Here is a 27,036-nt window from a genome sequence, read left to right on the forward strand (position 1 = left end):
TGACCATTTTGGGAACGTTCGACAGCTCCGCGGTCATCGTTTTTCGTCCGAAAATTGATTTTTTGGACTGTACCAAAAATGATTCGAAATGTCAATTAAACCGTGCCTCATGTTGAAGAACCACTTTTTAAACCCTCACAGTGACCAAAATTGCCATTTTTACAGAGTTTTGCATACTCAGAAGCTTCAATTTTGACCAATTTCAGGCACAGAAATGACTTTAAACACTTTTATTTTAGTTGAAAAAGTAATATTTCACATCCAACAGTAATTTACAGCCAAAATATTAAATGTTAAAATTTCATCGAAATTGACCATTTTGGGAACTTTCGACAGCTCCGCGGGCATCGTTTTTTGTCTGAAAATTGATTTTTTGGATTGTACCAAAAATGATTCCAAATGTCAATTGGATCGTGCCTCATGTTGAATAACCACTTTTTAAACCCTCGCAGTGCCCAAAATTGCCATTTTTACAGAGTTTTGCTCACTTAGAAGCTTTAATTTTGACCAATTTCAGGCACAGAAATGACTTTAAACACATTTATTTTAGTTGAAAAAGTAATAATTCACATCCAACAGTAATTTACAGCCAAAAGATTAAATGTTAAAATTTCATCAAAATTGACCATTTTGGGAACGTTCGACAGCTCCGCGGTCATCGTTTTTCGTCCGAAAATTGATTTTTTGGACTGTACCAAAAATGATTCCAAATGTCAATTGGACCGTGCCTCATGTTGAATAACCACTTTTTAAACCCTCACAGTGACCAAAATTGCCATTTTTACAGAGTTTTGCTTACTCAGAAGCTTCAATTTTGACCAATTTCAGGCACAGAAATGACTTTAAACAAATTTTTTTTAGTTGAAAAAGTAATAATTCACATCCAACAGTAATTTACAGCCAAAAGATTAAATGTTAAAATTTCATCGAAATTGACCATTTTGGGAACTTTCACAGCTCCGAGGTCATCGTTTTTCGTCTGAAAATTTATTTTTTGGACTGTACCAAAAATGATTCCAAATGTCAATTGGATCGTGCCTCATGTTGAATAACCACTTTTTAAACCCTCGCAGTGCCCAGAATTGCCATTTTTACAGAGTTTTGCTTACTTAGAAGCTTTAATTTTGACCATTTTCAGGCACAGAAATGACTTTAAACACATTTATTTTAGTTGAAAAAGTAATAATTCACACCCAACAGTAATTTACAGCCAAAAGATTAAATGTTAAAATTTCATCAAAATTGACCATTTTGGGAACGTTCGACAGCTCCGCAATTGATTTTTTGGACTGTACCAAAAATGATTCCAAATGTCAATTGGACTGTGCCTCATGTTGAATAACCACTTTTTAAACCCTCACAGTGACCAAAATTGCCATTTTTACAGAGTTTTGCATACTCAGAAGCTTCAATTTTGACCAATTTCAGGCACAGAAATGACTTTAAACACATTTATTTTAGTTGAAAAAGTAATAATTCACATCCAACAGTAATTTACAGGCAAAAGATTAAATGTTAAAATTTCATCGAATTTGACCATTTTGGGAACGTTCGACAGCTCCGCGGTCATCGTTTTTCGTCAGAAAATTGATTTTTTGGACTGTACCAAAAATGATTCAAAATGTCAATTGGATCGTACCTCATGTTGAATAACCACTTTTTAAACCCTCACAGTGACCAAAATTGCCATTTTTACAGAGTTTTGCATACTCAGAAGCTTCAATTTTGACCAATTTCAGGCACAGAAATGACTTTAAACACATTTATTTTAATTGAAAAAGTAATATTTCACATCTAACAGTAATTTACAGGTAAAAGATTAAATGTTAAAATTTCATCGAAATTGACCATTTTGGGAACGTTCGACAGCTCCGCGGTCATCGTTTTTCGTCAGAAGATTGATTTTTTGGACTGTACCAAAAATGATTCAAAATGTCAATTGGATCGTACCTCATGTTGAATAACCACTTTATAAACCCTCACAGTGACCAAAATTGCCATTTTTACAGAGTTTTGCATACTCAGAAGCTTCAATTTTGACCAATTTCAGGCACAGAAATGACTTTAAACACATTTATTTTAGTTGAAAAAGTAATATTTCACATCTAACAGTAATTTACAGGTAAAAGATTAAATGTTAAAATTTCATCGAAATTGACCATTTTGGGAACGTTCGACAGCTCCGCGGTCATCGTTTTTCGTCAGAAAATTGATTTTTTGGACTGTAACAAAAATGATTCTAAACTTCAATTGGATTGTGCCTCATGTTGAATAACCACTTTTTAAACCCTCGCAGTGCCCAAAATGGCCATTTTTACAGAGTTTTGCTTACTCAGAAGCTTCAATTTTGACCAATTTCAGGCACAGAAATGACTTTAAACACATTTATTTTAGTTGAAAAAGTAATAATTCACATCCAACAGTAATTCACAGCCAAAAGATTAAATGATAAAATTTCATCGAAATTGACCATTTTGGGAACGTTCGACAGCTCCGCGGGCATCGTTTTTCGTCAGAAAATTGATTTTTTGGACTGTACCAAAAATGATTCCAAATGTCAATTGGATCGTGCCTCATGTTGAATAACCACTTTTTAAAACCTCACAGTGCCCAAAATTGCCATTTTTACAGAGTTTTGCTTACTTAGATGCTTCAATTTTGACCAATTTCAGGCACAGAAATGACTTTAAACACATTTATTTTAGTTGAAAAAGTAATATTTCACATCTAACAGTAATTTACAGCCAAAAGATTAAATGTTAAAATTTCATCGAAATTGACCATTTTGGGAACTTTCGAGAGCTCCGCGGTCATCGTTTTTCGTCTGAAAATTGATTTTTTGGACTGTACCAAAAATGATTCCAAATGTCAATTGGATCGTGCCTCGTGTTGAATAACCACTTTTTAAACCCTTGCAGTGCCCAAAATTGCCATTTTTACAGAGTTTTGCTTACTTAGAAGCTTCAATTTTGACCAATTTCAGGCACAGAAATGACTTTAAACACATTTATTTTAGTTGAAAAAGTAATATTTCACATCTAACAGTAATTTACAGGCAAAAGATTAAATTTTAAAATTTCATCGAAATTGACCATTTTGGGAACGTTCAACAGCTCCGCGGTCAACGTTTTTCGTCAGAAAATTGATTTTTTGGACTGTACCAAAAACGATTCCAAATGTCAATTGGACCGTGCCTCATGTTGAATAACCACTTTTTAAACCCTCACAGTGACCAAAATTGCCATTTTTACAGAGTTTTGCATACTCAGAAGCTTAAATTTTGACCAATTTCAGGCACAGGAATGACTTTAAACACATTTATTTTAGTTGAAAAAGTAATATTTCACATCTAACAGTAATTTACAGGCAAAAGATTACATTTTAAAATTCCATCGAAATTGACCATTTTGGGAACGTTCGACAGCTCCGCGGTCATCGTTTTTGGGCAGAATATTGATTTTTTTGAACTGTACCTAAAATGATTCAAAATGTCAATTGGATCTTGCCTCATGTTGAATAACCACTTTTTAAACACTCACAGTGACCAAAATTGCCATTTTTAGAGAGTTTTGCTTACTCAGAAGCTTCAATGTTGACCAATTTCAGGCACAGAAATGACTTTAAACACATTTATTTTAGTTGAAAAAGTAATAATTCACATCCAACCTCAATTTACAGCCAAAAGATTAAATGTTAAAAGTTCATCGAAATTGACCATTTTGAGAATGCTCGACAGCTCCGCGGTCATAGTTTTTCTTCAGAAAATTGATTTTTTGGACTGTACCAAAAATGATTCCAAATGTCAATTGGATCTTGCCTCATGTTGAATAACCACTTTTTAAACACTCACAGTGGCCAAAATTGCCATTTTTACAGAGTTTTGCTTACTCAGAAGCTTCAATTTTGACCAATTTCAGGCACAGAAATGACTTTAAACACATTTATTTTAGTTGAAAAAGTAATAATTCATATCCAACAGTAATTAACAGCCAAAAGATTAAATGTTAAAATTTCATCGAAATTGACCATTTTGGGAACGTTCGACAGCTCCGCGGTCATCGTCTTTCGGCAGAAAATTGATTTTTTGACTGTACCTAAAATGATACAAAATGTCAATTGGATCGTGCCTCGAGTTGAATAACCACTTTGTAAACCCTCACAGTGACCAAAATTGCCATTTTTACAGAGTTTTGCTTACTCAGAAGCTTTAATTTTGACCAATTTCAGGCACAGAAATGACTTTAAACACATTTATTTTAGATGAAAAAGTAATAATTCACATCCAACCTCAATTTACAGCCAAAAGATTAAATGTTAAAATTTCATCGAAATTGACCATTTTGGGAACGTTCGACAGCTCCGCGGTCATCATTTTTCTTCAGAAAATTGATTTATTGGACTGTACCAAAAATTATTCCAAATGTCAATTGGATCGTGCCACATGTTGAGTAACCACTTTTTAAACCCTCACAGTGACCAAAATTGCCATTTTTAGAGAGTTTTGCTTACTCAGAAGCTTCAATGTTGACTAATTTCAGGCACAGAAATGACTTTAAACACATTTATTTTAGTTGAAAAAGTAATAATTCACATCCAACAGTAATTCACAGCCAAAAGATTAAATGATAAAATTTCATCGAAATTAACCATTTGGGGAACGTTCGACAGCGCCGCGGTCATCGTTTTTCGTCCGAAAATTGATTTTTTGGACTGTACCAAAAATGATTTCAAATGTCAATTGGACTGTGCCTCATGTTGAATAACCACTTTTTAAACCCTCACAGTGACCAAAATTGCCATTTTTACAGAGTTTTGCATACTCAGAAGCTTCAATTTTGACCAATTTCAGGCACAGAAATGACTTTAAACACATTTATTTTAGCTGAAAAAGTAATAATTCACATCCAACAGTAATTTACAGGCAAGATTAAATGTTAAAATTTCATCGAATTTGACCATTTTGGGAACGTTCGACAGCTCCGCGGTCATCGTTTTTCGTCAGAAAATTGATTTTTTGGACTGTACCAAAAATGATTCAAAATGTCAATTGGATCGTACCTCATGTTGAATAACCACTTTTTAAACCCTCACAGTGACCAAAATTGCCATTTTTACAGAGTTTTGCATACTCAGAAGCTTCAATTTTGACCAATTTCAGGCACAGAAATGACTTTAAACACATTTATTTTAGTTGAAAAAGTAATATTTCACATCTAACAGTAATTTACAGGTAAAAGATTAAATATTAAAATTTCATCGAAATTGACCATTTTGGGAACGTTCGACAGCTCCGCGGTCATCGTTTTTCGTCAGAAAATTGATTTTTTGGACTGTAACAAAAATGATACTAAACTTCAATTGGATTGTGCCTCATGTTGAATAACCACTTTTTAAACCCTCGCAGTGCCCAAAATTGCCATTTTTACAGAGTTTTGCTTACTTAGAAGCTTTAATTTTGACCAATTTCAGGCACAGAAATGACTTTAAACACATTTATTTTAGTTGAAAAAGTAATATTTCACATCTAACAGTAATTTACAGGCAAAAGATTAAATGTTAAAATTTCATCGAAATTGACCATTTTGGGAACGTTCGACAGCTCCGCGGTCATCGTTTTTCGTCAGAAAATTGATTTTTTGGACTGTACCAAAAATGATTCAAAATGTCAATTGGATCGTACCTCATGTTGAATACCCACTTTTTAAACCCTCACAGTGACCAAAATTGCCATTTTTACAGAGTTTTGCTTACTTAGAAGCTTCAATTTTGACCAATTTCAGGCACAGAAATGACTTTAAACACATTTATTTTAGTTGAAAAAGTAATATTTCACATCTAACAGTAATTTACAGGCAAAAGATTAAATTTTAAAATTTCATCGAAATTGACCATTTTGGGAACGTTCGACAGCTCCGCGGTCATCGTTTTTCGTCCGAAAATTGATTTTTTGGACTGTACCAAAAATGATTCGAAATGTCAATTAAACCGTGCCTCATGTTGAAGAACCACTTTTTAAACCCTCACAGTGACCAAAATTGCCATTTTTACAGAGTTTTGCATACTCAGAAGCTTCAATTTTGACCAATTTCAGGCACAGAAATGACTTTAAACACTTTTATTTTAGTTGAAAAAGTAATATTTCACATCCAACAGTAATTTACAGCCAAAATATTAAATGTTAAAATTTCATCGAAATTGACCATTTTGGGAACTTTCGACAGCTCCGCGGTCATCGTTTTTTGTCTGAAAATTGATTTTTTGGATTGTACCAAAAATGATTCCAAATGTCAATTGGATCGTGCCTCATGTTGAATAACCACTTTTTAAACCCTCGCAGTGCCCAAAATTGCCATTTTTACAGAGTTTTGCTCACTTAGAAGCTTTAATTTTGACCAATTTCAGGCACAGAAATGACTTTAAACACATTTATTTTAGTTGAAAAAGTAATAATTCACATCCAACAGTAATTTACAGCCAAAAGATTAAATGTTAAAATTTCATCAAAATTGACCATTTTGGGAACGTTCGACAGCTCCGCGGTCATCGTTTTTCGTCCGAAAATTGATTTTTTGGACTGTACCAAAAATGATTCCAAATGTCAATTGGACCGTGCCTCATGTTGAATAACCACTTTTTAAACCCTCACAGTGACCAAAATTGCCATTTTTACAGAGTTTTGCTTACTCAGAAGCTTCAATTTTGACCAATTTCAGGCACAGAAATGACTTTAAACAAATTTTTTTTAGTTGAAAAAGTAATAATTCACATCCAACAGTAATTTACAGCCAAAAGATTAAATGTTAAAATTTCATCGAAATTGACCATTTTGGGAACTTTCACAGCTCCGAGGTCATCGTTTTTCGTCTGAAAATTTATTTTTTGGACTGTACCAAAAATGATTCCAAATGTCAATTGGATCGTGCCTCATGTTGAATAACCACTTTTTAAACCCTCGCAGTGCCCAGAATTGCCATTTTTACAGAGTTTTGCTTACTTAGAAGCTTTAATTTTGACCATTTTCAGGCACAGAAATGACTTTAAACACATTTATTTTAGTTGAAAAAGTAATAATTCACACCCAACAGTAATTTACAGCCAAAAGATTAAATGTTAAAATTTCATCAAAATTGACCATTTTGGGAACGTTCGACAGCTCCGCGGTCATCGTTTTTCGTCCGAAAATTGATTTTTTGGACTGTACCAAAAATGATTCCAAATGTCAATTGGACTGTGCCTCATGTTGAATAACCACTTTTTAAACCCTCACAGTGACCAAAATTGCCATTTTTACAGAGTTTTGCATACTCAGAAGCTTCAATTTTGACCAATTTCAGGCACAGAAATGACTTTAAACACATTTATTTTAGTTGAAAAAGTAATAATTCACATCCAACAGTAATTTACAGGCAAAAGATTAAATGTTAAAATTTCATCGAATTTGACCATTTTGGGAACGTTCGACAGCTCCGCGGTCATCGTTTTTCGTCAGAAAATTGATTTTTTGGACTGTACCAAAAATGATTCAAAATGTCAATTGGATCGTACCTCATGTTGAATAACCACTTTTTAAACCCTCACAGTGACCAAAATTGCCATTTTTACAGAGTTTTGCATACTCAGAAGCTTCAATTTTGACCAATTTCAGGCACAGAAATGACTTTAAACACATTTATTTTAATTGAAAAAGTAATATTTCACATCTAACAGTAATTTACAGGTAAAAGATTAAATGTTAAAATTTCATCGAAATTGACCATTTTGGGAACGTTCGACAGCTCCGCGGTCATCGTTTTTCGTCAGAAAATTGATTTTTTGGACTGTACCAAAAATGATTCAAAATGTCAATTGGATCGTACCTCATGTTGAATAACCACTTTATAAACCCTCACAGTGACCAAAATTGCCATTTTTACAGAGTTTTGCATACTCAGAAGCTTCAATTTTGACCAATTTCAGGCACAGAAATGACTTTAAACACATTTATTTTAGTTGAAAAAGTAATATTTCACATCTAACAGTAATTTACAGGTAAAAGATTAAATGTTAAAATTTCATCGAAATTGACCATTTTGGGAACGTTCGACAGCTCCGCGGTCATCGTTTTTCGTCAGAAAATTGATTTTTTGGACTGTAACAAAAATGATTCTAAACTTCAATTGGATTGTGCCTCATGTTGAATAACCACTTTTTAAACCCTCGCAGTGCCCAAAATGGCCATTTTTACAGAGTTTTGCTTACTCAGAAGCTTCAATTTTGACCAATTTCAGGCACAGAAATGACTTTAAACACATTTATTTTAGTTGAAAAAGTAATAATTCACATCCAACAGTAATTCACAGCCAAAAGATTAAATGATAAAATTTCATCGAAATTGACCATTTTGGGAACGTTCGACAGCTCCGCGGGCATCGTTTTTCGTCAGAAAATTGATTTTTTGGACTGTACCAAAAATGATTCCAAATGTCAATTGGATCGTGCCTCATGTTGAATAACCACTTTTTAAAACCTCACAGTGCCCAAAATTGCCATTTTTACAGAGTTTTGCTTACTTAGATGCTTCAATTTTGACCAATTTCAGGCACAGAAATGACTTTAAACACATTTATTTTAGTTGAAAAAGTAATATTTCACATCTAACAGTAATTTACAGCCAAAAGATTAAATGTTAAAATTTCATCGAAATTGACCATTTTGGGAACTTTCGAGAGCTCCGCGGTCATCGTTTTTCGTCTGAAAATTGATTTTTTGGACTGTACCAAAAATGATTCCAAATGTCAATTGGATCGTGCCTCGTGTTGAATAACCACTTTTTAAACCCTTGCAGTGCCCAAAATTGCCATTTTTACAGAGTTTTGCTTACTTAGAAGCTTCAATTTTGACCAATTTCAGGCACAGAAATGACTTTAAACACATTTATTTTAGTTGAAAAAGTAATATTTCACATCTAACAGTAATTTACAGGCAAAAGATTAAATTTTAAAATTTCATCGAAATTGACCATTTTGGGAACGTTCAACAGCTCCGCGGTCAACGTTTTTCGTCAGAAAATTGATTTTTTGGACTGTACCAAAAACGATTCCAAATGTCAATTGGACCGTGCCTCATGTTGAATAACCACTTTTTAAACCCTCACAGTGACCAAAATTGCCATTTTTACAGAGTTTTGCATACTCAGAAGCTTAAATTTTGACCAATTTCAGGCACAGGAATGACTTTAAACACATTTATTTTAGTTGAAAAAGTAATATTTCACATCTAACAGTAATTTACAGGCAAAAGATTACATTTTAAAATTCCATCGAAATTGACCATTTTGGGAACGTTCGACAGCTCCGCGGTCATCGTTTTTGGGCAGAATATTGATTTTTTTGAACTGTACCTAAAATGATTCAAAATGTCAATTGGATCTTGCCTCATGTTGAATAACCACTTTTTAAACACTCACAGTGACCAAAATTGCCATTTTTAGAGAGTTTTGCTTACTCAGAAGCTTCAATGTTGACCAATTTCAGGCACAGAAATGACTTTAAACACATTTATTTTAGTTGAAAAAGTAATAATTCACATCCAACCTCAATTTACAGCCAAAAGATTAAATGTTAAAAGTTCATCGAAATTGACCATTTTGAGAATGCTCGACAGCTCCGCGGTCATAGTTTTTCTTCAGAAAATTGATTTTTTGGACTGTACCAAAAATGATTCCAAATGTCAATTGGATCTTGCCTCATGTTGAATAACCACTTTTTAAACACTCACAGTGGCCAAAATTGCCATTTTTACAGAGTTTTGCTTACTCAGAAGCTTCAATTTTGACCAATTTCAGGCACAGAAATGACTTTAAACACATTTATTTTAGTTGAAAAAGTAATAATTCATATCCAACAGTAATTAACAGCCAAAAGATTAAATGTTAAAATTTCATCGAAATTGACCATTTTGGGAACGTTCGACAGCTCCGCGGTCATCGTCTTTCGGCAGAAAATTGATTTTTTGACTGTACCTAAAATGATACAAAATGTCAATTGGATCGTGCCTCGAGTTGAATAACCACTTTGTAAACCCTCACAGTGACCAAAATTGCCATTTTTACAGAGTTTTGCTTACTCAGAAGCTTTAATTTTGACCAATTTCAGGCACAGAAATGACTTTAAACACATTTATTTTAGATGAAAAAGTAATAATTCACATCCAACCTCAATTTACAGCCAAAAGATTAAATGTTAAAATTTCATCGAAATTGACCATTTTGGGAACGTTCGACAGCTCCGCGGTCATCATTTTTCTTCAGAAAATTGATTTATTGGACTGTACCAAAAATTATTCCAAATGTCAATTGGATCGTGCCACATGTTGAGTAACCACTTTTTAAACCCTCACAGTGACCAAAATTGCCATTTTTAGAGAGTTTTGCTTACTCAGAAGCTTCAATGTTGACTAATTTCAGGCACAGAAATGACTTTAAACACATTTATTTTAGTTGAAAAAGTAATAAATCACATCCAACCTCAATTTACAGCCAAAAGATTAAATGTTAAAATTTCATCGAAATTGACCATTTTGGGAACGTTCGACAGCTCCGCGGTCATCGTTTTTGGGCAGAAAATTGATTTTTTGGACTGTACCTAAAATGATTCAAAATGTCAATTGGATCGTGCCTCATGTTGAATAACCACTTTTTAAACCCTCACAGTAACCAAAATTGCCATTTTTACAGAGGTTTGCTTACTCAGAAGATTTCATTTTGACCAATTTCATGCACAGAAATGACTTTAAACACATTTATTTCAGTTGAAAAAGTAATAATTCACATCCAACAGTAATTTACAGCCAAAAGATTAAATGTTAAAATTTCATCGAAACTGACCATTTTGGGAACGTTCGACAGCTCCGCGGTCATCGTTTTTTATCAGAAAATTGATTTTTTTGGAATATACCAAAAATGATTCCAAATGTCAATTGGATCTTGCCTCATGTTGAATAACCACTTTTTAAACCCTCACAGTGGCCAAAATTGCCATTTTTACAGAGTTTTGCTTACTCAGAAGCTTCATTTTTGACCAATTTCAGGCACAGAAATGACTTTAAACACATTTATTTTAGTTGAAAAAGTAATAATTCACATCCAACAGTAATTTACAGCCAAAAGATTAAATGTTAAAATTTCATCAAAATTGACCATTTTGGGAATGTTCGACAGCTCCGCGGTCATCGTTTTTGGGCAGAATATTGATTTTTTTGAACTGTACCTAAAATGATTCAAAATGTCAATTGGATCGTGCCTCATGTTGAATAACCACTTTTTAAACCCTCACAGTGACCAAAATATCCATTTTTACAGAGTTTTGCTGACTCAGAAGCTTTCATTTTGACCAATTTCATGCACAGAAATGATTTTAAACACATTTATTTTAGTTGAAAAAGTAATAATTGACATCCAACCTCAATTTAGAGCCAAAACATTAAATGTTAAAATTTCATCGAAATTGACCATTTTGCGAACGTTCGACAGCTCTGCGGTCATCGTTTTTTATCAGAAAATTGATTTTTTTGGACTATACCAAAAATGATTCAAAATGTCAATTGGATCGTGCCTCATGTTGAATAACCACTTTTTAAACCCTCACAGTGACCAAAATTGCCATTTTTACAGGATTTAGCTTACTCAGAAGCTTCAATTTTGACCAATTTCAGGCACAGAAATGACTTTAAACACATTTATTTTAGTTGAAAAAGTAATAATTCACATCCAACAGTAATTCACAGCCAAAAGATTAAATGATAAAATTTCATCGAAATTGACCATTTTGGGAACGTTCGACAGCTCCGCGGTCATCGTTTTTCGTCAGAAAATTGATTTTTTGGACTGTATGAAAAATGATTCTAAACTTCAATTGGATTGTGCCTCATGTTGAATAACCACTTTTTAAACCCTCACAGTGCCCAAAATTGCAATTTTTACAGAGTTTTGCTTACGCAGAAGCTTCACTTTTGACCAATTACAGGCACAGAAATGACTTTAAACACATTTTTTTTTAGTTGAAAAAGTAATAATTCACATCCAACAGTAATTTACAGCCAAAAGAATAAATGTTAAAATTTCATCGAAATTGACCATTTTGGGAACTTTCGACAGCTCCGCGGTCATCGTTTTTCGTCCGAAAATTAATTTATTGGAAGGTACCAAAAATGATTCCAAATGTCAATTGGATCGTGCCTCATGTTGAATAACCACTTTTTAAACCCTCGCAGTGCCCAAAATGGCCATTTTTACAGAGTTTTGCTTACTCAGAAGCTTCAATTTTGACTAATTTCAGGCACAGAAATGACTTTAAACACATTTATTTTAGTTGAAAAAGTAATAATTCACATCCAACAGTAATTCACAGCCAAAAGATTAAATGATAAAATGTCATCGAAATTGACCATTTTGGGAACGTTCGACAGCTCCGCGGGCATCGTTTTTCGTCAGAAAATTTATTTTTTGGAATGTACCAAAAATGATTCCAAATGTCAATTGGATCGTGCCTCATGTTGAATAACCACTTTTTAAACCCTCGCAGTGCCCAAAATTGCCATTTTTACAGAGTTTTGGTTACTTAGAAGCTTTAATTTTGACCAATTTCAGGCACAGAAATGACTTTAAACACATTTATTTTAGTTGAAAAAGTAATAATTCACATCCAACAGTAATTTACAGCCAAAAGATTAAATGTTAAAATTTCATCAAAATTGACCATTTTGGCAACGTTCGACAGCTCCGCGGTCATCGTTTTTCGTCCGAAAATTGATTTTTTGGACTGTACCAAAAATGATTCCAAATGTCAATTGGACTGTGCCTCATGTTGAATAACCACTTTTTAAACCCTCACAGTGACCAAAATTGCCATTTTTACAGAGTTTTGCATACTCAGAAGCTTCAATTTTGACCAATTTCAGGCACAGAAATGACTTTAAACACTTTTATTTTAGTTGAAAAAGTAATATTTCACATCTAACAGTAATTTACAGGCAAAAGATTAAATGTTAAAATTTCATCGAAATTGACCATTTTGGGAACGTTCGACAGCTCCGCAGTCATCGTTTTTCGTCAGAAAACTGATTTTTTGGACTGTACCAAAAATGATTCAAAATGTCAATTGGATTGTACCTCATGTTGAATACCCACTTTTTAAACCCTCACAGTGACCAAAATTGCCATTTTTACAGAGTTTTGCATACTCAGAAGCTTCAATTTTGACCAATTTCAGGCACAGAAATGACTTTAAACACATTTATTTTAGTTGAAAAAGTAATAATTCACATCCAACAGTAATTCACAGCCAAAAGATTAAATGATAAAATTTCATCGAAATTGACCATTTTGGGAACGTTCGACAGCTCCGCGGTCATCGTTTTTCGTCAGAAAATTGATTTTTTGGAATGTACCAAAAATGATTCCAAATGTCAATTGGATCGTGCCTCTTGTTGAATAACCACTTTTTAAAACCTCACAGTGCCCAAAATTGCCATTTTTACAGAGTTTTGCTTACTTAGAAGCTTCAATTTTGACCAATTTCAGGCACAGAAATGACTTTAAACACATTTATTTTAGTTGAAAAAGTAATATTTCACATCTAACAGTAATTTACAGGCAAAAGATTAAATTTTAAAATTTCATCGAAATTGACCATTTTGGGAACGTTCGACAGCTCCGCGGTCATCGTTTTTCGTCCGAAAATTGATTTTTTGGACTGTACCAAAAATGATTCGAAATGTCAATTAAACCGTGCCTCATGTTGAAGAACCACTTTTTAAACCCTCACAGTGACCAAAATTGCCATTTTTACAGAGTTTTGCATACTCAGAAGCTTCAATTTTGACCAATTTAAGGCACAGGAATGACTTTAAACACATTTATTTTAGTTGAAAAAGTAATATTTCACATCCAACAGTAATTTACAGCCAAAAGATTAAATGTTAAAATTTCATCAAAATTGACCATTTTGGGAACGTTCGACAGCTCCGCGGTCATCGTTTTTCGTCCGAAAATTGATTTTTTGGACTGTACCAAAAATGATTCCAAATGTCAATTGGACTGTGCCTCATGTTGAATAACCACTTTTTAAACCCTCACAGTGACCAAAATTGCCATTTTTACAGAGTTTTGCATACTCAGAAGCTTCAATTTTGACCAATTTCAGGCACAGAAATGACTTTAAACACTTTTATTTTAGTTGAAAAAGTAATATTTCACATCCAACAGTAATTTACAGCCAAAATATTAAATGTTAAAATTTCATCGAAATTGACCATTTTGGGAACTTTCGACAGCTCCGCGGTCATCGTATTTTTTGTCTGAAAATTGATTTTTTGGATTGTACCAAAAATGATTCCAAATGTCAATTGGATCGTGCCTCATGTTGAATAACCACTTTTTAAACCCTCGCAGTGCCCAAAATTGCCATTTTTACAGAGTTTTGCTCACTTAGAAGCTTTAATTTTGACCAATTTCAGGCACAGAAATGACTTTAAACACATTTATTTTAGTTGAAAAAGTAATAATTCACATCCAACAGTAATTTACAGCCAAAAGATTAAATGTTAAAATTTCATCAAAATTGACCATTTTGGGAACGTTCGACAGCTCCGCGGTCATCGTTTTTCGTCCGAAAATTGATTTTTTGGACTGTACCAAAAATGATTCCAAATGTCAATTGGACCGTGCCTCATGTTGAATAACCACTTTTTAAACCCTCACAGTGACCAAAATTGCCATTTTTACAGAGTTTTGCTTGCTCAGAAGCTTCAATTTTGACCAATTTCAGGCACAGAAATGACTTTAAACAAATTTTTTTTAGTTGAAAAAGTAATAATTCACATCCAACAGTAATTTACAGCCAAAAGATTAAATGTTAAAATTTCATCGAAATTGACCATTTTGGGAACTTTCACAGCTCCGCGGTCATCGTTTTTCGTCTGAAAATTTATTTTTTGGACTGTACCAAAAATGATTCCAAATGTCAATTGGATCGTGCCTCATGTTGAATAACCACTTTTTAAACCCTCGCAGTGCCCAGAATTGCCATTTTTACAGAGTTTTGCTTACTTAGAAGCTTTAATTTTGACCAATTTCAGGCACAGAAATGACTTTAAACACATTTATTTTAGTTGAAAAAGTAATAATTCACATCCAACAGTAATTTACAGGCAAAAGATTAAATGTTAAAATTTCATCGAATTTGACCATTTTGGGAACGTTCGACAGCTCCGCGGTCATCGTTTTTCGTCAGAAAATTGATTTTTTGGACTGTACCAAAAATGATTCAAAATGTCAATTGGATCGTACCTCATGTTGAATAACCACTTTTTAAACCCTCACAGTGACCAAAATTGCCATTTTTACAGAGTTTTGCATACTCAGAAGCTTCAATTTTGACCAATTTCAGGCACAGAAATGACTTTAAACACATTTATTTTAGTTGAAAAAGTAATAATTCACATTCAACAGTAATTTACAGGCAAAAGATTAAATGTTAAAATTTCATCGAATTTGACCATTTTGGGAACGTTCGACAGCTCCGCGGTCATCGTTTTTTGTCAGAAAATTGATTTTTTGGACTGTACCAAAAATGATTCAAAATGTCAATTGGATCGTACCTCATGTTGAATAACCACTTTTTAAACCCTCACAGTGACCAAAATTGCCATTTTTACAGAGTTTTGCATACTCAGAAGCTTCAATTTTGACCAATTTCAGGCACAGAAATGACTTTAAACACATTTATTTCAGTTGAAAAAGTAATATTTCACATCTAACAGTAATTTACAGGTAAAAGATTAAATGTTAAAATTTCATCGAAATTGACCATTTTGGGAACGTTCGACAGCTCCGCGGTCATCGTTTTTCGTCAGAAAATTGATTTTTTGGACTGTAACAAAAATGATTCTAAACTTCAATTGGATTGTGCCTCATGTTGAATAACCACTTTTTAAACCCTCACAGTGCCCAAAATTGCCATTTTTACAGAGTTTTGCTTACGCAGAAGCTTCACTTTTGACCAATTACAGGCACAGAAATGACTTTAAACACATTTTTTTTGTTGAAAAAGTAATAATTCACATCCAACAGTAATTTACAGCCAAAAGAATAAATGTTAAAATTTCATCGAAATTGACCATTTTGGGAACTTTCGACAGCTCCGCGGTCATCGTTTTTCGTCCGAAAATTAATTTTTTGGAAGGTACCAAAAATGATTCCAAATGTCAATTGGATCGTGCCTCATGTTGAATAACCACTTTTTAAACCCTCGCAGTGCCCAAAATGGCCATTTTTACAGAGTTTTGCTTACTCAGAAGCTTCAATTTTGACCAATTTCAGGCACAGAAATGACTTTAAACACATTTATTTTAGTTGAAAAAGTAATAATTCACATCCAACAGTAATTCACAGCCAAAAGATTAAATGATAAAATTTCATCGAAATTGACCATTTTGGGAACGTTCGACAGCTCCGCGGGCATCGTTTTTCGTCAGAAAATTGATTTTTTGGACTGTACCAAAAATGATTCCAAATGTCAATTGGATCGTGCCTCATGTTGAATAACCACTTTTTAAAACCTCACAGTGCCCAAAATTGCCATTTTTACAGAGTTTTGCTTACTTAGATGCTTCAATTTTGACCAATTTCAGGCACAGAAATGACTTTAAACACATTTATTTTAGTTGAAAAAGTAATATTTCACATCTAACAGTAATTTACAGGCAAAAGATTAAATGTTAAAATTTCATCGAAATTGACCATTTTGGGAACGTTCGACAGCTCCGCGGTCATCGTTTTTCGTCAGAAAATTGATTTTTTGGACTGTACCAAAAATGATTCAAAATGTCAATTGGATTGTGCCTCATGTTGAATAACCACTTTTTAAACCCTCACAGTGACCAAAATTGCCATTTTTACAGAGTTTTGCATACTCAGAAACTTCAATTTTGACCAATTTCAGGACCAGGAATGACTTTAAACACATTTATTTTAGTTGAAAAAATAATAATTCACATCCAACAGTAATTTACAGCCAAAAGATTAAATGTTAAAATTTCATCGAAATTGACCATTTTGGGAACTTTCGAGAGCTCAGCGGTCATCGTTTTTCGTCTGAAAATTGATTTTTGGACTGTACCAAAAATGATTCCAAATGTCGATTGGATCGTGCCTCGTGTTGAATAACCACTTTTTAAACCCTTGCAGTGCCCAAAATTGCCATTTTTACAGAGTTTTGCTTACTTAGAAGCTTCAATTTTGACCAATTTCAGGCACAGAAATGACTTTAAACACATTTATTTTAGTTGAAAAAGTAATATTTCACATCTAACAGTAATTTACAGGCAAAAGATTAAATTTTAAAATTTCATCGAAATTGACCATTTTGGGAACGTTCAACAGCTCCGCGGTCAACGTTTTTCGTCCGAAAATTGATTTTTTGGACTGTACCAAAAACGATTCCAAATGTCAATTGGACCGTGCCTCATGTTGAATAACCACTTTTTAAACCCTCACAGTGACCAAAATTGCCATTTTTACAGAGTTTTGCATACTCAGAAGCTTAAATTTTGACCAATTTCAGGCACAGGAATGACTTTAAACACATTTATTTTTGTTCAAAAAGTAATATTTCACATCTAACAGTAATTTACAGGCAAAAGATTACATTTTAAAATTCCATCGAAATTGACCATTTTGGGAACGTTCGACAGCTCCGCGGACATCGTTTTTCGTCCGAAAATTTATTTTTTGGACTGTACCAAAAATGATTCAAAATGTCAATTGGATCGTGCCTCATGTTGAATAACCACTTTTTAAACCCTCACAGTGCCCAAAATTGCCATTTTTACAGAGTTTTGCTTACGCAGAAGCTTCATTTTGACCAAGTAGAGGACCAGAAATGACTTTAAACACATTTTTTTTAGTTGAAAAAGTAATAATTTACATCCAACAGTAATTTACAGCCAAAAGAATACATGTTAAAATTTCATCGAAATTGACCATTTTGGGAACTTTCGACAGCTCCGCGGTCATCGTTTTTCGTCCGAAAATTAATTTTTTGGACTGTACCAAAAATGATTCCAAATGTCAATTGGATCGTGCCTCATGTTGAATAACCACTTTTTAAACCCTCGCAGTGCCCAAAATGGCCATTTTTACAGAGGTTTGCTTACTCAGAAGCTTCAATTTTGACCAATTTCAGGCACAGAAATGACTTTAAATACATTTATTTTAGTTGAAAAATTAATAATTCACATCCAACAGTAATTTACAGCCAAAAGATTAAATGTTAAAATTTCATCGAAATTGACCATTTTGGGAACGTTCGACAGCTCCGCGGTCATCCTTTTTCGTCCGAAAATTGATTTTTTGGACTGTACCAAAAATGATTCCAAATGTCAATTGGACCGTGCCTCATGTTGAATAACCACTTTTTAAACCCTCACAGTGACCAAAATTGCCATTTTTACAGAGTTTTGCATACTCAGAAGCTTCAATTTTGACCAATTTCAGGCACAGAAATGACTTTAAACACATTTATTTTAGTTGAAAAAGTAATAATTCACATCCAACAGTAATTTACAGGCAAAAGATTAAATGTTAAAATTTCATCGAATTTGACCATTTTGGGAACGTTCGACAGCTCCGCGGTCATCGTTTTTCGTCAGAAAATTGATTTTTTGGACTGTACCAAAAATGATTCAAAATGTCAATTGGATCGTACCTCATGTTGAATAACCACTTTTTAAACCCTCACAGTGACCAAAATTGCCATTTTTACAGAGTTTTGCATACTCAGAAGCTTCAATTTTGACCAATTTCAGGCACAGAAATGACTTTAAACACATTTATTTTAGTTGAAAAAGTAATATTTCACATCTAACAGTAATTTACAGGCAAACGATTAAATGTTAAAATTTCATCGAAATTGACCATTTTGGGAACGTTCGACAGCTCCGCGGTCATCGTTTTTCGTCAGAAAATTGATTTTTTGGACTGTACCAAAAATGATTCAAAATGTCAATTGGATTGTGCCTCATGTTGAATAACCACTTTTTAAACCCTCACAGTGACCAAAATTGCCATTTTTACAGAGTTTTGCATACTCAGAAACTTCAATTTTGACCAATTTCAGGACCAGGAATGACTTTAAACACATTTATTTTAGTTGAAAAAGTAATAATTCACATCCAACAGTAATTTACAGCCAAAAGATTAAATGTTAAAATTTCATCGAAATTGACCATTTTGGGAACTTTCGAGAGCTCCGCGGTCATCGTTTTTCGTCTGAAAATTGATTTTTTGGACTGTACCAAAAATGATTCCAAATGTCAATTGGATCGTGCCTCATGTTGAATAACCACTTTTTAAACCCTTGCAGTGCCCAAAATTGCCATTTTTACAGAGTTTTGCTTACTTAGAAGCTTCAATTTTGACCAATTTCAGGCACAGAAATGACTTTAAACACATTTATTTTAGTTGAAAAAGTAATATTTCACATCTAACAGTAAGTTACAGGCAAAAGATTAAATTTTAAAATTTCATCGAAATTGACCATTTTGGGAACGTTCAACAGCTCCGCGGTCAACGTTTTTCGTCCGAAAATTGATTTTTTGGACTGTACCAAAAACGATTCCAAATGTCAATTGGACCGTGCCTCATGTTGAATAACCACTTTTTAAACCCTCACAGTGACCAAAATTGCCATTTTTACAGAGTTTTGCATACTCAGAAGCTTAAATTTTGACCAATTTCAGGCACAGAAATGACTTTAAACACATTTATTTTAGTTGAAAAAGTAATATTTCACATCTAACAGTAATTTACAGGCAAAAGATTACATTTTAAAATTCCATCGAAATTGACCATTTTGGGAACGTTCGACAGCTCCGCGGACATCGTTTTTCGTCCAAAAATTTATTTTTTGGACTGTACCAAAAATGATTCAAAATGTCAATTGGATCGTGGCTCATGTTGAATAACCACTTTTTAAACCCTCACAGTGCCCAAAATTGCCATTTTTACAGAGTTTTGCTTACGCAGAAGCTTCACTTTTGACCAAGTACAGGCACAGAAATGACTTTAAACACATTTTTTTTAGTTGAAAAAGTAATAATTTACATCCAACAGTAATTTACAGCCAAAAGAATACATGTTAAAATTTCATCGAAATTGACCATTTTGGGAACTTTCAACAGCTCCGCGGTCATCGTTTTTCGTCCGAAAATTAATTTTTTGGACTGTACCAAAAATGATTCCAAATGTCAATTGGATCGTGCCTCATGTTGAATAACCACTTTTTAAACCCTCGCAGTGCCCAAAATGGCCATTTTTACAGAGGTTTGCTTACTCAGAAGCTTCAATTTTGACCAATTTCAGGCACAGAAATGACTTTAAATACATTTATTTTAGTTGAAAAATTAATAATTCACATCCAACAGTAATTTACAGCCAAAAGATTAAATGTTAAAATTTCATCGAAATTGACCATTTTGGGAACGTTCGACAGCTCCGCGGTCATCCTTTTTCGTCCGAAAATTGATTTTTTGGACTGTACCAAAAATGATTCCAAATGTCAATTGGACCGTGCCTCATGTTGAATAACCACTTTTTAAACCCTCACAGTGACCAAAATTGCCATTTTTACAGAGTTTTGCATACTCAGAAGCTTCAATTTTGACCAATTTCAGGCACAGAAATGACTTTAAACACATTTATTTTAGTTGAAAAAGTAATAATTCACATCCAACAGTAATTTACAGGCAAAAGATTAAATGTTAAAATTTCATCGAATTTGACCATTTTGGGAACGTTCGACAGCTCCGCGGTCATCGTTTTTCGTCAGAAAATTGATTTTTTGGACTGTACCAAAAATGATTCAAAATGTCAATTGGATCGTACCTCATGTTGAATAACCACTTTTTAAACCCTCACAGTGACCAAAATTGCCATTTTTACAGAGTTTTGCATACTCAGAAGCTTCAATTTTGACCAATTTCAGGCACAGAAATGACTTTAAACACATTTATTTTAGTTGAAAAAGTAATATTTCACATCTAACAGTAATTTACAGGCAAAAGATTAAATGTTAAAATTTCATCGAAATTGACCATTTTGGGAACGTTCGACAGCTACGCGGTCATCGTTTTTCGTCAGAAAATTGATTTTTTGGACTGTACCAAAAATGATTCAAAATGTCAATTGGATTGTGCCTCATGTTGAATAACCACTTTTTAAACCCTCACAGTGACCAAAATTGCCATTTTTACAGAGTTTTGCATACTCAGAAACTTCAATTTTGACCAATTTCAGGACCAGGAATGACTTTAAACACATTTATTTTAGTTGAAAAAGTAATAATTCACATCCAACAGTAATTCACAGCCAAAAGATTAAATGATAAAATTTCATCGAAATTGACCATTTTGGGAACGTTCGACAGCTCCGCGGGCATCGTTTTTCGTCAGAAAATTGATTTTTTGGACTGTACCAAAAATGATTCCAAATGTCAATTGGATCGTGCCTCATGTTGAATAACCACTTTTAAAACCTCACAGTGCCCAACATTGCCATTTTTACAGAGTTTTGCTTACTTAGATGCTTCAATTTTGACCAATTTCAGGCACAGAAATGACTTTAAACACATTTATTTTAGTTGAAAAAGTAATATTTCACATCTAACAGTAATTTACAGGCAAAAGATTAAATGTTAAAATTTCATCGAAATTGACCATTTTGGGAACGTTCGACAGCTCCGCGGTCATCGTTTTTCGTCAGAAAATTGATTTTTTGGACTGTAACAAAAATGATACTAAACTTCAATTGGAATGTGCCTCATGTTGAATAACCACTTTTTAAACCCTCACAGTGCCCAAAATTGCCATTTTTACAGAGTTTTGCTTACGCAGAGCTTCACTTTTGACCAATTACAGGCACAGAAATGACTTTAAACACATTTTTTTTAGTTGAAAAAGTAATAATTCACATCCAACAGTAATTTACAGCCAAAAGAATAAATGATAAAATTTCATCGAAATTGACCATTTTGGGAACGTTCGACAGCTCCGCGGTCATCGTTTTTCGTCAGAAAATTGATTTTTTGGAATGTACCAAAAATGATTCCAAATGTCAATTGGATCGTGCCTCTTGTTGAATAACCACTTTTTAAAACCTCACAGTGCCCAAAATTGCCATTTTTACAGAGTTTTGCTTACTTAGAAGCTTCAATTTTGACCAATTTCAGGCACAGGAATGACTTTAAACACATTTATTTTAGTTGAAAAAGTAATATTTCACATCCAACAGTAATTTACAGCCAAAAGATTAAATGTTAAAATTTCATCAAAATTGACCATTTTGGGAACGTTCGACAGCTCCGCGGTCATCGTTTTTCGTCCGAAAATTGATTTTTTGGACTGTACCAAAAATGATTCCAAATGTCAATTGGACTGTGCCTCATGTTGAATAACCACTTTTTAAACCCTCACAGTGACCAAAATTGCCATTTTTACAGAGTTTTGCATACTCAGAAGCTTCAATTTTGACCAATTTCAGGCACAGAAATGACTTTAAACACTTTTATTTTAGTTGAAAAAGTAATATTTCACATCCAACAGTAATTTACAGCCAAAATATTAAATGTTAAAATTTCATCGAAATTGACCATTTTGGGAACTTTCGACAGCTCCGCGGTCATCGTATTTTTTGTCTGAAAATTGATTTTTTGGATTGTACCAAAAATGATTCCAAATGTCAATTGGATCGTGCCTCATGTTGAATAACCACTTTTTAAACCCTCGCAGTGCCCAAAATTGCCATTTTTACAGAGTTTTGCTCACTTAGAAGCTTTAATTTTGACCAATTTCAGGCACAGAAATGACTTTAAACACATTTATTTTAGTTGAAAAAGTAATAATTCACATCCAACAGTAATTTACAGCCAAAAGATTAAATGTTAAAATTTCATCAAAATTGACCATTTTGGGAACGTTCGACAGCTCCGCGGTCATCGTTTTTTGTCCGAAAATTGATTTTTTGGACTGTACCAAAAATGATTCCAAATGTCAATTGGACCGTGCCTCATGTTGAATAACCACTTTTTAAACCCTCACAGTGACCAAAATTGCCATTTTTACAGAGTTTTGCTTACTCAGAAGCTTCAATTTTGACCAATTTCAGGCACAGAAATGACTTTAAACAAATTTTTTTTAGTTGAAAAAGTAATAATTCACATCCAACAGTAATTTACAGCCAAAAGATTAAATGTTAAAATTTCATCGAAATTGACCATTTTGGGAACTTTCACAGCTCCGCGGTCATCGTTTTTCGTCTGAAAATTTATTTTTTGGACTGTACCAAAAATGATTCCAAATGTCAATTGGACCGTGCCTCATGTTGAATAACCACTTTTTAAACCCTCACAGTGACCAAAATTGCCATTTTTACAGAGTTTTGCTTACTCAGAAGCTTCAATTTTGACCAATTTCAGGACCAGGAATGACTTTAAACACATTTATTTTAGTTGAAAAAGTAATAATTCACATCCAACAGTAATTCACAGCCAAAAGATTAAATGATAAAATTTCATCGAAATTGACCATTTTGGGAACGTTCGACAGCTCCGCGGGCATCGTTTTTCGTCAGAAAATTGATTTTTTGGACTGTACCAAAAATGATTCCAAATGTCAATTGGATCGTGCCTCATGTTGAATAACCACTTTTTAAAACCTCACAGTGCCCAACATTGCCATTTTTACAGAGTTTTGCTTACTTAGATGCTTCAATTTTGACCAATTTCAGGCACAGAAATGACTTTAAACACATTTATTTTAGTTGAAAAAGTAATATTTCACATCTAACAGTAATTTACAGGCAAAAGATTAAATGTTAAAATTTCATCGAAATTGACCATTTTGGGAACGTTCGACAGCTCCGCGGTCATCGTTTTTCGTCAGAAAATTGATTTTTTGGACTGTAACAAAAATGATACTAAACTTCAATTGGATTGTGCCTCATGTTGAATAACCACTTTTTAAACCCTCACAGTGCCCAAAATTGCCATTTTTACAGAGTTTTGCTTACGCAGAGCTTCACTTTTGACCAATTACAGGCACAGAAATGACTTTAAACACATTTTTTTTAGTTGAAAAAGTAATAATTCACATCCAACAGTAATTTACAGCCAAAAGAATAAATGATAAAATTTCATCGAAATTGACCATTTTGGGAACGTTCGACAGCTCCGCGGTCATCGTTTTTCGTCAGAAAATTGATTTTTTGGAATGTACCAAAAATGATTCCAAATGTCAATTGGATCGTGCCTCTTGTTGAATAACCACTTTTTAAAACCTCACAGTGCCCAAAATTGCCATTTTTACAGAGTTTTGCTTACTTAGAAGCTTCAATTTTGACCAATTTCAGGCACAGGAATGACTTTAAACACATTTATTTTAGTTGAAAAAGTAATATTTCACATCCAACAGTAATTTACAGCCAAAAGATTAAATGTTAAAATTTCATCAAAATTGACCATTTTGGGAACGTTCGACAGCTCCGCGGTCATCGTTTTTCGTCCGAAAATTGATTTTTTGGACTGTACCAAAAATGATTCCAAATGTCAATTGGACTGTGCCTCATGTTGAATAACCACTTTTTAAACCCTCACAGTGACCAAAATTGCCATTTTTACAGAGTTTTGCATACTCAGAAGCTTCAATTTTGACCAATTTCAGGCACAGAAATGACTTTAAACACTTTTATTTTAGTTGAAAAAGTAATATTTCACATCCAACAGTAATTTACAGCCAAAATATTAAATGTTAAAATTTCATCGAAATTGACCATTTTGGGAACTTTCGACAGCTCCGCGGTCATCGTATTTTTTGTCTGAAAATTGATTTTTTGGATTGTACCAAAAATGATTCCAAATGTCAATTGGATCGTGCCTCATGTTGAATAACCACTTTTTAAACCCTCGCAGTGCCCAAAATTGCCATTTTTACAGAGTTTTGCTCACTTAGAAGCTTTAATTTTGACCAATTTCAGGCACAGAAATGACTTTAAACACATTTATTTTAGTTGAAAAAGTAATAATTCACATCCAACAGTAATTTACAGCCAAAAGATTAAATGTTAAAATTTCATCAAAATTGACCATTTTGGGAACGTTCGACAGCTCCGCGGTCATCGTTTTTCGTCCGAAAATTGATTTTTTGGACTGTACCAAAAATGATTCCAAATGTCAATTGGACCGTGCCTCATGTTGAATAACCACTTTTTAAACCCTCACAGTGACCAAAATTGCCATTTTTACAGAGTTTTGCTTACTCAGAAGCTTCAATTTTGACCAATTTCAGGCACAGAAATGACTTTAAACAAATTTTTTTTAGTTGAAAAAGTAATAATTCACATCCAACAGTAATTTACAGCCAAAAGATTAAATGTTAAAATTTCATCGAAATTGACCATTTTGGGAACTTTCACAGCTCCGCGGTCATCGTTTTTCGTCTGAAAATTTATTTTTTGGACTGTACCAAAAATGATTCCAAATGTCAATTGGATCGTGCCTCATGTTGAATAACCACTTTTTAAACCATCGCAGTGCCCAGAATTGCCATTTTTACAGAGTTTTGCTTACTTAGAAGCTTTAATTTTGACCAATTTCAGGCACAGAAATGACTTTAAACACATTTATTTTAGTTGAGAAAGTAATAATTCACATCCAACAGTAATTTACAGCCAAAAGATTAAATGTTAAAATTTCATCAAAATTGACCATTTTGGGAACGTTCGACAGCTCCGCGGTCATCGTTTTTGTCCGAAAATTGATTTTTTGGACTGTACCAAAAATGATTCCAAATGTCAATTGGACTGTGCCTCATGTTGAATAACCACTTTTTAAACCCTCACAGTGACCAAAATTGCCATTTTTACAGAGTTTTGCATACTCAGAAGCTTCAATTTTGACCAATTTCAGGCACAGAAATGACTTTAAACACATTTATTTTAGTTGAAAAAGTAATAATTCACATCCAACAGTAATTTACAGGCAAAAGATTAAATGTTAAAATTTCATCGAATTTGACCATTTTGGGAACGTTCGACAGCTCCGCGGTCATCGTTTTTCGTCAGAAAATTGATTTTTTGGACTGTACCAAAAATGATTCAAAATGTCAATTGGATCGTACCTCATGTTGAATAACCACTTTTTAAACCCTCACAGTGACCAAAATTGCCATTTTTACAGAGTTTTGCATACTCAGAAGCTTCAATTTTGACCAATTTCAGGCACAGAAATGACTTTAAACACATTTATTTTAGTTGAAAAAGTAATATTTCACATCTAACAGTAATTTACAGGTAAAAGATTAAATGTTAAAATTTCATCGAAATTGACCATTTTGGGAACGTTCGACAGCTCCGCGGTCATCGTTTTTCGTCAGAAAATAGATTTTTTGGACTGTAACAAAAATGATTCTAAACTTCAATTGGATTGTGCCTCATGTTGAATAACCACTTTTTAAACCCTCACAGTGCCCAAAATTGCCATTTTTACAGAGTTTTGCTTACGCAGAAGCTTCACTTTTGACCAATTACAGGCACAGAAATGACTTTAAACACATTTTTTTTTGTTGAAAAAGTAATAATTCACATCCAACAGTAATTTACAGCCAAAAGAATAAATGTTAAAATTTCATCGAAATTGACCATTTTGGGAACTTTCGACAGCTCCGCGGTCATCGTTTTTCGTCCGAAAATTAATTTTTTGGAAGGTACCAAAAATGATTCCAAATGTCAATTGGATCGTGCCTCATGTTGAATAACCACTTTTTAAACCCTCGCAGTGCCCAAAATGGCCATTTTTACAGAGTTTTGCTTACTCAGAAGCTTCAATTTTGACCAATTTCAGGCACAGAAATGACTTTAAACACATTTATTTTAGTTGAAAAAGTAATAATTCACATCCAACAGTAATTCACAGCCAAAAGATTAAATGATAAAATTTCATCGAAATTGAC

This window comes from Lissotriton vulgaris, chromosome 4_1, assembly GCF_964263255.1.
Source record: "Lissotriton vulgaris chromosome 4_1, aLisVul1.2, whole genome shotgun sequence".
In the NCBI taxonomy this organism is placed as follows: Eukaryota; Metazoa; Chordata; class Amphibia; order Caudata; family Salamandridae; genus Lissotriton; species Lissotriton vulgaris.